This window comes from Zophobas morio, unplaced genomic scaffold (assembly GCF_036711695.1).
Source record: "Zophobas morio isolate AGI-343-1 ecotype UQ-CSIRO unplaced genomic scaffold, CSIRO_AGI_Zmor_V1 ptg000076l, whole genome shotgun sequence".
In the NCBI taxonomy this organism is placed as follows: Eukaryota; Metazoa; Arthropoda; class Insecta; order Coleoptera; family Tenebrionidae; genus Zophobas; species Zophobas morio.
The window spans coordinates 12,501-26,313 of record NW_026972181.1 but is presented as its reverse complement, the minus strand read 5'-3'; the positions used below and the strand labels follow the sequence as shown (position 1 = coordinate 26,313).

General features: G+C 49.2%; 2 non-coding genes across 2 annotated transcripts; both read right to left on the bottom strand.

Annotated features, from left to right (window-relative positions):
• Positions 1–10,260: 10,260 nt before the first annotated feature.
• Positions 10,261–10,417, bottom strand: LOC135143884 (5.8S ribosomal RNA). Its single transcript, XR_010282928.1, has one exon. It is a non-coding gene; the product is annotated as a 5.8S ribosomal RNA (ribosomal RNA).
• An 871-nt stretch (positions 10,418–11,288) lies between these two features.
• Positions 11,289–13,209, bottom strand: LOC135143882 (small subunit ribosomal RNA). Its single transcript, XR_010282926.1, has one exon. It is a non-coding gene; the product is annotated as a small subunit ribosomal RNA (ribosomal RNA).
• Between the last annotated feature and the right edge of the window lie 604 nt (positions 13,210–13,813).

The window sequence follows — 13,813 nt, the reverse complement described above, 5'->3', positions numbered from 1 at the left end:
TGTAAATTATGATGTAAATTAAGATGTAAATTAAGATGTTATTTAGGTTTTAAATTAAGAGATAAATTAGGATGTAGATTAGAATTAAAATTTAAATTTATCTTAGATACTAGATTGTGATATTAGCTCTTAAGATATTGTATGTAACTATAATGATTACTAATAAGATGTAAATAAGATGTAAATAAGATATTAGTAATATTAAGATGTAGATGTTAGGCTCTAAATTAAGATAGTTTAAGAAAGTTATAAAATACATCCTAATACGCTTCTTTGTTTCAGTGTTCGTCGCTCCGCTGGCATCCCGGCTAGATCTCGCACAGGATCTTCGTCAATCGGGTAAGCGCTCCTCAGTATATGCAGTTGACTTGCTAATCTCCCTTTTTGTTGTAGGAAATCAATCCCGAGGGTCCGTACGGGATCTCCAGGCCTCAGAAACCGAAGTGTCCTCACCCCAGAATGCGATCCCTAGGCGATGCTCCCCGTGTGGCGAACGAAATTTTTGAGTGGTAAGTGGCGGTTAAAGTAGCGACGAACAGAAAAAGAAGGGGATGGAAACTAATTAGATGTTGTAGGTATATTGTTGGAGGCCTGCCGGAAGCGCTGTGTGGATGGAAGCTTCCACACCCTCTTCATAAACGTTCTGTGGGCTGAGCAGCCCCACTTCAGCGTGGAGGCCACACAGCTCCGCTTGAGGGTTGGCCTGATGTTCAATTCGGCCTCTGTGGAAGAATTGCAAGCTGGCCAGATACCCCTAGCTCCAAGAATGACTGGGTGGAATGAGAACTCCGTATCTGGCCATTTCTTCCTGGCGGCCGCCAAAAATTTGCTATTACAATATACCGCCTTCTTTTTGTTCCAGATATGCAGCATGGACGGGCCCGTTTCCCAGCTGATCTGCGCGTCGACTACCACCGCCTGCGTGGGACATTTAAAGATTACGAGGTCCGGCTTATAGAGAGTTCCGTCCTCATGCCGGACTCGCGGTTCTTCTTCCACTCTCCATCCCTGCCGTGAACAATGTGCCGCCACCTTCTTCACTACGGCATCATGACGGTAAATACGTTCGTCATGCGCCACCGGGCACGCTTGGAGTATATGGCATATCGTTTCAGAGGCTGAACACCCACCGCGACATGCTCTGAGTTCTACGGGGTTTGATGGAATACCTACCGTTGGAAGATTCGCCGTTCGCAAATGGATCGCCCGTACCCAATCCCCGGCGCTCCATCCGGCTGGCTTGGTATCAACCCAAGATCGAGACGACGAATCCTGGCTCGCAGCGGTAAGTCCCCTTGAAAACACACCTTGCTCCATTAATTGTTTGTGGCCACCCTCAGGAAAGTGTTCGAGCATCTTGCGAAGTCGAATCCTGAATGCATCGATACGTCTCGACGCCAGCATAGCCAACACCACGACATCTTCAGCCGCCCTATTCTTGAGACCATCCAGCCTACGCAGAAGTATTTGGGGGACGGAAATCGACAACTCGCACACTCCTAATCCGCCCTCCCTTACGGGGGCGTGGATAAGCTCATTAGAAGTGTGCAGATGTAAGTGAAGAATCTTTTTCGTGTACTGTCGATTAACTCTGTCTAAATTCCCCAACAGGTCCTTGGTAACCCTTGTCCCCATCAGAGAGTGAAGGATTCTGGGCAAGAGGAAACCCTTCAGGAGCGAAAACTTCTGCATCGGCTTCAATGGCAGCGCCACTAAACGCTGCAGCCAGACTGGGTAGTTGGTGAGGCATGGCTTCAGCTGGCCCTGACTGCCGTACTTGTACCCAAGGTAGCGAAGTGGATTAAGGTCCGAGACGTGCGTCACCGCTCTTCCCTGAATATTAACGTCGGTCCTTGTAACCGGTACGACAGCGTCCCTGATCCTCTTCCTCACAAGCACATGACACTTGGTAGGATTGACTTCCATTCCCCTGCAACCAAAGAACTTAACCGACTTGTCCACCAACACTTGCAGGTTCTTTTCGTTCTCCGCCATCAAGACGATGTCGTCAGCAAACGCCAACACCGAACATCGCACCCCGCCTGCCATCGGACATCCCAGATCCGAAGCTGAAAGATCGTCAACCAGCTCGTCCAAAACAAGGTTAAATAAGATTGGACTCATCGGGTCACCCTGCCGAACCCCCCTATTGATGTTAACGGGGACTGAAACCTCTTGGCCAACGCTGAACACCGTGGAGGAAGAAGTGAGCGTAGCTGATATATACTCAATTAGGTAGGTAGGCGCCTGTACTCTACGCAAAGCTCTCATAATAGAAAAATGCGATACTGAATCGAAAGCTTTGCGCAGGTCCATGGACATCACGCTCGTACCTAACCTCGCTTGGGTCCTGTCGTTGACCAAGGTGTCCAACACGAGGGAGTTGGCAAGGCAACCGTCGGTCTTCGTGAAACCCCGCTGGTTGGGATTCAAGCTGGTCATGTTAGTGAGGCGTTGAGCAAGGGTACGATGAAAAAGACGCTGGACGGAAGAACCTATCGTGATGGGACGCCAGTTGGTGGGGTCGGATCTATTCTTTCCTGGTTTTGGGATCAGGACAGTCCTCATCCGCCTCCAGTCGAGTGGTTGGTACCTGCTAATTAAGAGGATGTTAAATAGTATCGCTAACAGGTTGTTACTGCAGCGATTCACAGCCGATACCGTTACTCCATCGCTGCCGGGAGCTGATTTTGGCCACCCCCTTTTCGACCGTGCGATCTCATCCGGAGTAATAAGGGAGAAATCCTGCGGAAGAAGAGAAGAGGATTTAGGGACAAAAGCGTGGTCATCAGGAGGAGACGCCGATTGAAACATTCGACCGTGGACTAACATGACGGATTCCATTGAGGGCCATACGGGGGGTACATCTAAGGGCTCTCCAGAGACTATTTTATCTGCCAGGAGTCTTCGATTTTTTTGGTAAATATCCTGGACCTTCTTATATTCAGCTGTCCTCTTCTGATTTCTATTTAAGACCTTTGGAGCAACCGGAGGAGGTTTGGCCTTCACAGATTTTGTCTTCGCTCTCTCGTCAAATGGGAAAAATAACAGCAAGGCTTCCTCGGCAATTTCGGCCCACGAGTCTGGGTTGTCTGCCGAAATCCTGCCCATCCATTGCCGTATGGGATGTCTTTGATGACGCTGTTGGTTAACGACATCCTGCATGAGATTGATGATGGATTTAATTGGGTCCCCCTGAATTTGAAGGAGAGGAACCGATGGAGAAGACGCCAAAGGTGTAACCGGTGCCGACAAACTCTCCATGGTATGTAAGGCGTCCGAAGTAACCTCACCCTCCATACTATTCTCGGTCCATACCTTCAGGTTGCGCTGCGCATAATCTTGAGAGAAATCTGGGGAGACCATATTTAGGACGCTGTTAACCGTATCCCCGTCGAGTTCTCCTTCGTCAGACGCCAAAAGTGGAATATGCGTCACTAACGGAACAGCTAACCGTGAAGGACCAGCTATTTGAGAGTAATGAAGACCAGGACTCGAAGACCTATCCTGCCCTGAAAATTGGGAGGATGTACTTATCCCTTGAAGCCCTTCCGAAAGGTTTTCTGGGTGAGATGTATCCTCGGTAGTAATAGGTAGACTGACATGTGGTTCTACCACGACCAGATCTTTACCAGCGATATCTGGCGGAGTGCTAACAAGTGAGACCTCGGCAGTAATAGGGTCTTCGTTGGAGACGCCCGTGTACGAAGAGACCGCAACCTCGGCAGTAATAGGTAATACGCTGTTTATATTTACCTTTTCTGAAGTATTCATCACGCTATTTGCAGGATCGACGATTGGAGGGGGTGGGGGGTTCTGTTGCGAGTTTTTAGTTAGATGCACCATGATCTTGTAAATTGGGGACCTTCTACGCGACTTTACCTGCCCTTCCGTCAGGCCTAGGTCCCTCGCCATGGTCTTGATGTTGCTCCCATGGCGCAGTTCATACTCGGCCATTTCTTCCAGCTGTCCTTCGAGAGTGACCGACGCAGGATGGTTCTCCATTCCACACGAGAACATTTCTGGGTGTTCAGCCCTTTCATGTTCTCGCAGAGCGGAGAACGTATGAAACCTCGCAGAGCATCTGACGCAAACCTGCCCCCGCCCAACCGTAGTGTTACGATCTGCATTTTGACCACCGTCTCTAACGACCATTGGGGCCCCACCCAATGCCTCTACGCAACATGGGGGAGCCATGGCCTCTGGGAGAGAGTCAACATTGAGGGTTGTCACATTAGATTCGACGCCCTGAAGCTCTGATATACTAGCCTCGTCATCAAAATTTTTCTCCCCTGTAAAGGTATGTAGTTCTACCGCCTCGGTATTAATAGGTATAGGACTGATGATATCATTTTCCCGTTTCAGCTCACATTCAGCCATTGTTCCCGAAGCAACCGGGAGCTCCATCGACAATTCTGTTTTTTCTGGAACGTCTTGTTCGGCTGACTTCTCGATTCCTTCGACTGCGGCGTAATAAGAGGATGGATGTGCTCTCTTTCTGTGTTGCCCTAGCCCCTGTTGTGAATCGAATTCGCGCCCACAATCAATACAGGTATTTACGACACTGTCTTTCGATGAAGTGGTCTCTTTATGGGGGCATACCTTGCGGTGTCTACATAAGCCCGGATAAGAGTGGTAAATTTTATCGCATGTAGGGCATTCGTAAGATGTTGGAGTAGCCGCCTCTGTTGTTGATGGACCTTCCTGGGAAGTTGAATTACACACCCCCCGATGCCTGCGAAGACTGGACGCGTGTCGAAACACCTTTCCGCACAATGGACACGGAAACTGCGCCTCTGACTTCTTCACAGGTTCTGACACCTCTTCTTTTTTGTTTGCAGGACATGAATCCCTTATGTGTCTGGTGAAGCCCGACTTAGTTTGCAACACCTTGCCGCATTTAGGGCACTTCAAATCAGTCATCGCTGCCTCTAAATCCGGTTGGGAGATGTCATGTTCTTTCGTCTCCTTATTGCGATTTAGCGTAGCGCTTGACTTGACATCATCGTTACGCCGCCGGAGATTTTCTTTTCCGGAAATACGAGTAAAGCCAGGGCCTTTATCTTCCTCGCAAGGTTTTTCAAGATGAGATTGTAGTTTTCGATTAGAAAACTACAATCTCATCTTGTACAAATGTCCCGCATTTGTCGCACGAATATACCATTATAAATAAATTAAGATGTTATATGGTCCAATAGAATGTGGATATTGAATAAACGAGATTAAAATTTATTGTTTGATCTGATTAGATGTTTTGATACTACCTATAAACCCAAACAGCGGAACTAACGCAGGGAGGACTACTACCTATCTTATATCCCAATAGGGGATAAGTGTAAATAATGATAAATAAAATGTGTATAAATAAAAAAACAGACAAATGGACAAAAATAACACATTAAAAAATTCAAAAAGAATTAAGAATTAATAAACAATCAGTAAAATACAAACACTACAGGCAGAACTGCCACGTCATAACACGTAAAGAACTCATCCAGGAAATGAAATAAAATTAAATGATATGTGCAATGAAAATCACATTAAATGTAAAATAAGATATTATTGATATAAATATTGCACATATACAAAAATATGGAATTGGTAGTGGTGGAAGGGGGGGCTAATATGTATATAAATAAGGGTTTTAATGTAATATATGATGGCTAACTGAAGTTAAATTAATTAAGAACAATATCGAGATATACAATAATAAGGATGTTATAAGAAGACGTATAAGAGTTATATCCCGATTAATTAAGATTAAAAATTAAGATGATTAATTAAATAAGGAAGAGTATCGAGATATAAAATAATGCGGATGTTATAATACGATAAATAAGAGTAATATACCCCGATTAATTAAAATTAAAAATTAAGAAGTATAAATTGAGAAAAATATCGAGATATAAAATAATGCGGATGTTATAATAAGTTAAATAAGAGTAATATACCCCGATTAATTAAGTTAGAAAATTAAGATGATTGAATGAAGAAAAATATCGAGATATAAAATAATACGGATGTTGTAATAAGATAAATAAGAGTAGTATACCCCGATTAATGAAGATAGAAAATGCGGAGATCACGATATTCAGAATGCGGATGTTATAATAAGACAATAAGGATAAGTGGACTTTAATTAATTAAGATGTATAATAAGTAGATAATAATTAAAATATTAATGAGATGTTAATTAATAATTGAATAATCCACCTAATATTTCATATTGTTGCAGGCTCGAGTCGGTAAATTCGCACGATGGACAGCGTAATTGAATAAATAAAAGTTGAGGAACAATTGTGAATAATTGACCAACAGCCGCAAGCCCCTATTCGTCATCAAACTACAAAATATTTGATGGGCTTAACGCCAATAGAAGACCGCGATCAAAATAGGAAGAGTGATAACCTTAGGTAAGTCGGGTTGCCTTAAAAATTCAAAAAGATGTTAAAATAAAAAAAATTTCATTACAGGAGTAGCGAAACTTCTTTGGCAGCTCAACTCGATAGAGTTCCTGAGGAACCGCCCGAACGCACCAGAAAAAACAACTCCAACCACCGATTATACTAATAATTAAGATGTTAAAATTAAGAAGACCAATTATTAAATAAAATATTACTGAAAACCGTATGAATTATTCTAAGTCCCCTATCAATAGATAAAATTATAAAAAGATGGAGATTAAAATTATCGCAGAGTTTTTCCCGAACTCGGGATTTTTAAAATTCGATATCTCGAAAACGGCCAAGCCGATTTCGAATTGGAGGGCACCACCGGGTTCCTCTCCGCGGGCCGCTTCCAATGACACCCCACAAGCCGGGATCAAACAACAAATAGGGATTTTATTAATTAACACAAAACCGTGCTCGTGCTCTGCAACACTCAAAATTCGATATCTCCGGCCCCACCGAACGGATTTTCAAACAAAGCATACCTCTAGAGTCTCCTCGTGAAGCCGCTTCGAATGACACCAAGTTTAAGCAGATCGGACCTTTCGCACCGAATTTCGCACTTTGCCGTGACGGAGCCGATGCGAAGCACGTCTGCACTCTACCACTACCACCCGGAGCGGAGAGAGTCATAGTTACTCCCGCCGTTTACCCGCGCTTGCTTGAATTTCTTCACGTTGACATTCAGAGCACTGGGCAGAAATCACATTGCGTCAACACCCGCTGGGGCCATCGCAATGCTTTGTTTTAATTAGACAGTCGGATTCCCCCGGTCCGTGCCAGTTCTGAGCTGACCGTTGAATGGCGGCCGAAGAGGACATCCGGACGCCCTTTCGGGCGCACCCGGAGCCTCGTAGCAAGACGGTTCCGCGGGAGGCCAAGGCACGGGACCGGGCTCGGATCCGACGTTTCCGCCGAAACGGCAACGCTTCACCTCGCCCAGGCCCGGCACGTCAGCCGCGACCCGCTTCCCCGACAAGCCCGACACGCCCCGATCCTCAGAGCCAATCCTTATCCCGAAGTTACGGATCCAATTTGCCGACTTCCCTTACCTACATTATTCTATCGACTAGAGGCTCTTCACCTTGGAGACCTGCTGCGGATATGGGTACGAACCGGCGCGACGCCTCCACGTGGCCCTCTCCCGGATTTTCAAGGTCCGAGGGGAAGATCCGGACACCGCCGCAACTGCGGTGCTCTTCGCGTTCCAAACCATATCTCCCTGCTAGAGGATTCCATGGAACTCGAACGCTCATGCAGAAAAGAAAACTCTTCCCGGATCTCCCGACGGCGTCTCCGGGTCCTTTTGGGTTGCCCCGACGAACTCTCTTGCGAGGGCCCGAATTATAAGCGGTTCCGCTGCCGGGTTCCGGAATAGGAACCGGATTCCCTTTCGCCCAACGGGTGTGTGCACAATCCGTACGTTCACGTCACCACGGCTCTGGAGGTCGTGTTTGTGACCAACGACAAATCTACACCACATCGACATCGGCTTTCGCCTAGGGCTTAGGATCGACTGACTCGTGTGCAACGGCTGTTCACACGAAACCCTTCTCCACGTCAGTCCTCCAGGGCCTCGCTGGAGTATTTGCTACTACCACCAAGATCTGCACCGACGGCGGCTCCAGACGGCCTCACGGCCAGTCCTTCTGCGCTCACCGCCGCGACCCTCCTACTCGTCAGGGCTTCATGGCCCGTGACCAGAGGCCACCGGACCGCACATGCCGCTGACGGCCGAGTATAAGCACGACGCTTCAGCGCCATCCATTTTCAGGGCTAGTAACTTCGGCAGGTGAGTTGTTACACACTCCTTGGCGGATTCCGACTTCCATGGCCACCGTCCTGATGTCTTAAGTTACCAACGCCTTTCATGGTATCCCATAAGCGTCGATTTAGGCGCTTTAACTCGGCGTTTGGTTCATCCCACAGCGCCAGTTCTGCTTACCAAAAATGGCCCACTTGGCACTCTGATTCGAGTCTCGCGGCTTCAATAGTTCGAGCAAGCCGGAGATCTCACCCATTTAAAGTTTGAGAATAGGTTGAGGCCGTTTCGACCCCAATGCCTCTAATCATTCGCTTTACCGGATGAAACTCGTGCGCTATGAGCGCCAGCTATCCTGAGGGAAACTTCGGAGGGAACCAGCTACTAGATGGTTCGATTAGTCTTTCGCCCCTATACCCAGTTCCGACGATCGATTTGCACGTCAGAATCGCTACGGACCTCCATCAGGGTTTCCCCTGACTTCGTCCTGACCAGGCATAGTTCACCATCTTTCGGGTCCCAGCGTGTACGCTCTTGGTGCGCCTCTTCTCGCGATGAGAACGAGACGCCCCGGGAGTGCGAGGCGGCAGCCGTAACGACCGCCCATCCTCCCTCGGTCCGCGCAAGGCGGACCTTCACTTTCATTGCGCCTTTAGGTTTAGTAATGTCCCAATGACTCGCGCACATGCTAGACTCCTTGGTCCGTGTTTCAAGACGGGTCCTGAAAGTACCCAAAGCTATAGCGTCGCAGATCGGCGTTCTAAAAGAAGACGAGGTCTGTCCGACGACCCACAGCCAACAGCCACCCGGGGACGGGACCGGCACCAGGTCCGATCACCGTCGCGACGAGAGCGCTTGCCGTAGGGCGGACGCCGAACAAGCGGCGGCCTCGCGCCATCTTTATACCGTCGAGCGAGCCGACCGGGAAACACCGCGGGTTCGTTCGGAAACGGCGAACCGTCCGAACGGGCTCCACCGCGGGCCTCAGACCGGCACCCAACGGATCGCGACGTCCTACAGGGGGAGAAGTGCACGCGTTCGATCGCAGTTCGGAGGACGGAAGGCGCAGACGACGCGTACGCCGTCCGTCACGCGACCGCCCAGCGCCACGATCGAGACACGCTGAATCTCCCCTTTCGACCTTTCGGGTTTCTCAGGTTTACCCCTGAACGGTTTCACGTACTATTGAACTCTCTCTTCAAAGTTCTTTTCAACTTTCCCTCACGGTACTTGTTCGCTATCGGTCTCGTGGTCATATTTAGCCTTAGATGGAGTTTACCACCCACTTAGGGCTGCACTCTCAAGCAACCCGACTCTGAGGAGAGATCCTCCCGTCACCGGCAGCGGTCACTACGGGCCTGGCACCCTCTATGGGCTGTGGCCCCGTTCAAGATGGACTTGGACGCGCCGCACGATTTCGGGATGACGGACCCTCCCTAACACCACATTTCCCGGCGTCCGGTTTCGGCCGCGGGATTCGGTGCTGGGCTCTTCCCTGTTCGCTCGCCGCTACTGAGGGAATCCTAGTTAGTTTCTTTTCCTCCGCTTAATAATATGCTTAAATTCGGCGGGTAGTCTCACCTGCTCTGAGGTCGCAAGATCGAATAGATCTGGAAATGGATCATTTTAATACGCAAACGATCATGGCACGTCGTCGACGCGGCCTTTACGGTCTTTCGTCGAACAGCGACCTGACGTCGTCGCGAGATACGTCACGCACGCCTCGGACACGACGGTCGCATCGTTCGACAAAATCAACGCCGTTATGGCCGTCGAAAGTCGATCGTTTTGTGCTTTACGTCTGCTGATCCGCCCGTCGAAGGACGACGACGAACTCCTTCGAAAAGAAAGTCCGACACGTCACCCCGACGGGCCGCTATCGCGTCTCCGGATGTCGCGTACGCCGGATCGTACTCGAAACGAACGAACGTTACGTAAGTCGTCTCGACATCGACCTCCAACGGCACGCGTCTAAAAAACATCCAACTCGCTCCGACGAACGCCACGCTTTCTCAAACGAGGCGAACCGAGCAGTCTTTGAAATTGACACGACCCTCAGCCAGGAGTGGTCCGGGAACAGTTTATCCGAGGACCGCAATGTGCGTTCGAAATGTCGATGTTCATGTGTCCTGCAGTTCACAAGTTGACGCGCAATTAGCTGCGTTCTTCATCGACCCACGAGCCAAGTGATCCACCGTTCAGGGTAATCTTTTAGAATATACATTAAGACGCACGTTCTCTCCGGCTCGCCTCGCGACGGCCTGGAACGTTCTGCGTCGAAATTCTCTCGGTTTCGATTGTTTATTAAGATAAAAAAAGAAAAAAAAAGAAAAGAGAAACTTTCGAACGACGTGTCGTCTTACTAATTCCATCTTTTCCTCTCTCTCTTTTTTTTTTTTGTTAGTCGCAAGACTTGATCTCCTTTTCTAAAGCAGAAGCTCAACCGCACAACGATCACTTAACCAAACAAACTAGGTGTGATTTCGTCAAACGGCGCTTCCTAGGAGCGTCTCGAACGACGTTTCGAATCGTCTCGACGAGAACGGCGGCATCGAGCCGAACCCGTCGGCCGGGCGAAAATCATTTAAAACCCACGGTAACGAAGACTAGCAAAGGCGCACGAAACGCCCCGCACGTACTTACGAAACCTGCGATCCGAATCGAACTCTTTGAGGTTCTTTAGCGGATCAAGGTGCCCGAAATGCCGTCTGCCCGATCGCACGACGAACGCGCGTAAAGGACCGGCGCCGCGAGTTCGCATCGGCATGACGCCTAATCCGACTCTGGACGATTCAATAGTTCGAGGACGTCGTGTGACGCCGTCTCTTAGACGCGTTTCCTCTTTCGCACCGATCCCCACGTGGGACGAGAGAAGAGAAGAGAACGCGCTTCGGAAACGCGCGACGGCACCGCTAAAGGCTGGACGTGCCGTCGTCTACGCCGCAGACGTCTTTAGATGTTAGATCGAGCGTGTACGTCGTCCACGGACGCGACATACTTCGCACGACAACAACAACACGATCAGACGATGGTGTGTGTGTGTCTGTGTAAAGACAGTGCGTGTGTTCGAGACACGTTAATGATCCTTCCGCAGGTTCACCTACGGAAACCTTGTTACGACTTTTACTTCCTCTAAATGATCAAGTTTGGTCATCTTCCCAGCGACATCGGCGACGCCGAAACGCCACCGCGTACCGGTCCGAAGACCTCACTAAATCATTCAATCGGTAGTAGCGACGGGCGGTGTGTACAAAGGGCAGGGACGTAATCAACGCGAGCTTATGACTCGCGCTTACTGGGAATTCCTCGTTCATGGGGAACAATTGCAAGCCCCAATCCCTAGCACGAAGGAGGTTCAGCGGGTTACCCGGGCCGCTCGGCCAGGGAGGACACGCTGATTCCTTCAGTGTAGCGCGCGTGCGGCCCAGAACATCTAAGGGCATCACAGACCTGTTATTGCTCAATCTCGTGCGGCTAGAAGCCGCCTGTCCCTCTAAGAAGAATTGTTTGTACGCCGACAGTAAAAACCGCGCACGGCCAACGGGCGAACCCGAGACCGGCGGGCTTTTGGGATGTCGAAATACGCCTATTTAGCAGGCTAGAGTCTCGTTCGTTATCGGAATTAACCAGACAAATCGCTCCACCAACTAAGAACGGCCATGCACCACCACCCACCGAATCAAGAAAGAGCTCTCAATCTGTCAATCCTTCCGGTGTCCGGGCCTGGTGAGGTTTCCCGTGTTGAGTCAAATTAAGCCGCAGGCTCCACTCCTGGTGGTGCCCTTCCGTCAATTCCTTTAAGTTTCAGCTTTGCAACCATACTTCCCCCGGAACCCAAAAGCTTTGGTTTCCCGGAAGCTGCCCGCCGAGTCATCGAAAGAACGTCGGCGGATCGCTAGCTGGCATCGTTTATGGTTAGAACTAGGGCGGTATCTGATCGCCTTCGAACCTCTAACTTTCGTTCTTGATCAATGAAAGCGTTTTTGGCAAATGCTTTCGCTTCTGTCCGTCTTGCGACGATCCAAGAATTTCACCTCTAACGTCGCAATACGAATGCCCCCATCCGTTCCTATTAATCATTACCTCGGGGTTCCGAAAACCAACAAAATAGAACCGAGGTCCTATTCCATTATTCCATGCACACAGTATTCAGGCGAAGTTTTAGCCTGCTTTAAGCACTCTAATTTGTTCAAAGTAAACGTGCCGGCCCACCTCGACACTCAATGAAGAGCACCGCGGCGGGATTGAGTTGGGCCGCCCTCTCGAGCTAAGCCCACCGGCAGGACGTCCCGCGGCACGCCAGTTAACACCGCGAACGATGAACCGGCGGCGCGGGACACAGATTCGACTACGAGCTTTTTAACCGCAACAACTTTAATATACGCTATTGGAGCTGGAATTACCGCGGCTGCTGGCACCAGACTTGCCCTCCAATTGATCCTCGTTAAAGGGTTTAGAGTGTACTCATTCCGATTACGGGGCCTCGGATGAGTCCCGTATCGTTATTTTTCGTCACTACCTCCCCGTGCCGGGAGTGGGTAATTTGCGCGCCTGCTGCCTTCCTTGGATGTGGTAGCCGTTTCTCAGGCTCCCTCTCCGGAATCGAACCCTGATTCCCCGTTACCCGTTACAACCATGGTAGGCGCAGAACCTACCATCGACAGTTGATAAGGCAGACATTTGAAAGATGCGTCGCCGGTGCGAGACCGTGCGATCAGCGTAAAGTTATTCAGAGTCACCAAGTTGTACGATGACGGAGACCGCCACCGATTGGTTTTGATCTAATAAAAGCGCCCCTTCCGTTTCCGGTCGGGGCTCTGTTTGCATGTATTAGCTCTAGAATTACCACAGTTATCCAAGTAAATGTGGGTACGATCTAAGGAACCATAACTGATTTAATGAGCCTTTCGCGGTTTCACCTTAATTCGGCTTGTACTGAGACATGCATGGCTTAATCTTTGAGACAAGCATATGACTACTGGCAGGATCAACCAGGGAACTGCGTTCTCGTTCGGATACTCCGAAACTGAAAACTACACTTTCGTCGAAAGCGCGAGTGCGTGTTCGCGAAACGAACGCGTAGGAACGTAACGCCACGCTTAACTCTCTCTTTCGTTGTTTTATATACGAAAAATATCATACATAACGATACCGGTCGAAAAGTTTCGCGAGGAAACCTCCTGCGCCGGTTTAAAAGTTCAAACATTCTCCTCACTCTTCGCTAGATAGAATGCGACGGTGAGACGTGCCGAATTCTTTACAGAATCTGCACACGTTACGAGTATATTATATATTCTCGCTCGGAATGTAGGGAGTTGACGCAAATTTAATAGCTGTTCGATGCAACGAACGACGAATCGTGAAATTCGAACGTACGCCACCGTTTACAACAATGTAAGGTTGATCGCATAAGGACCGCCGACGATGGAACGTCCGCCGCATCCGCGATCTCGCTGTGCTGGACCGTCTTTCGAGGCAAGCTCGAACCCAATGAAGGAACTCAAGGATTCCATGAAATTCTAGGCGCAAACGCTCCGAGAGCCAAGTCTACTTCGGGTCATTTTCGACGGGTGCGATAACTACATTCTCAAAATTATCAACA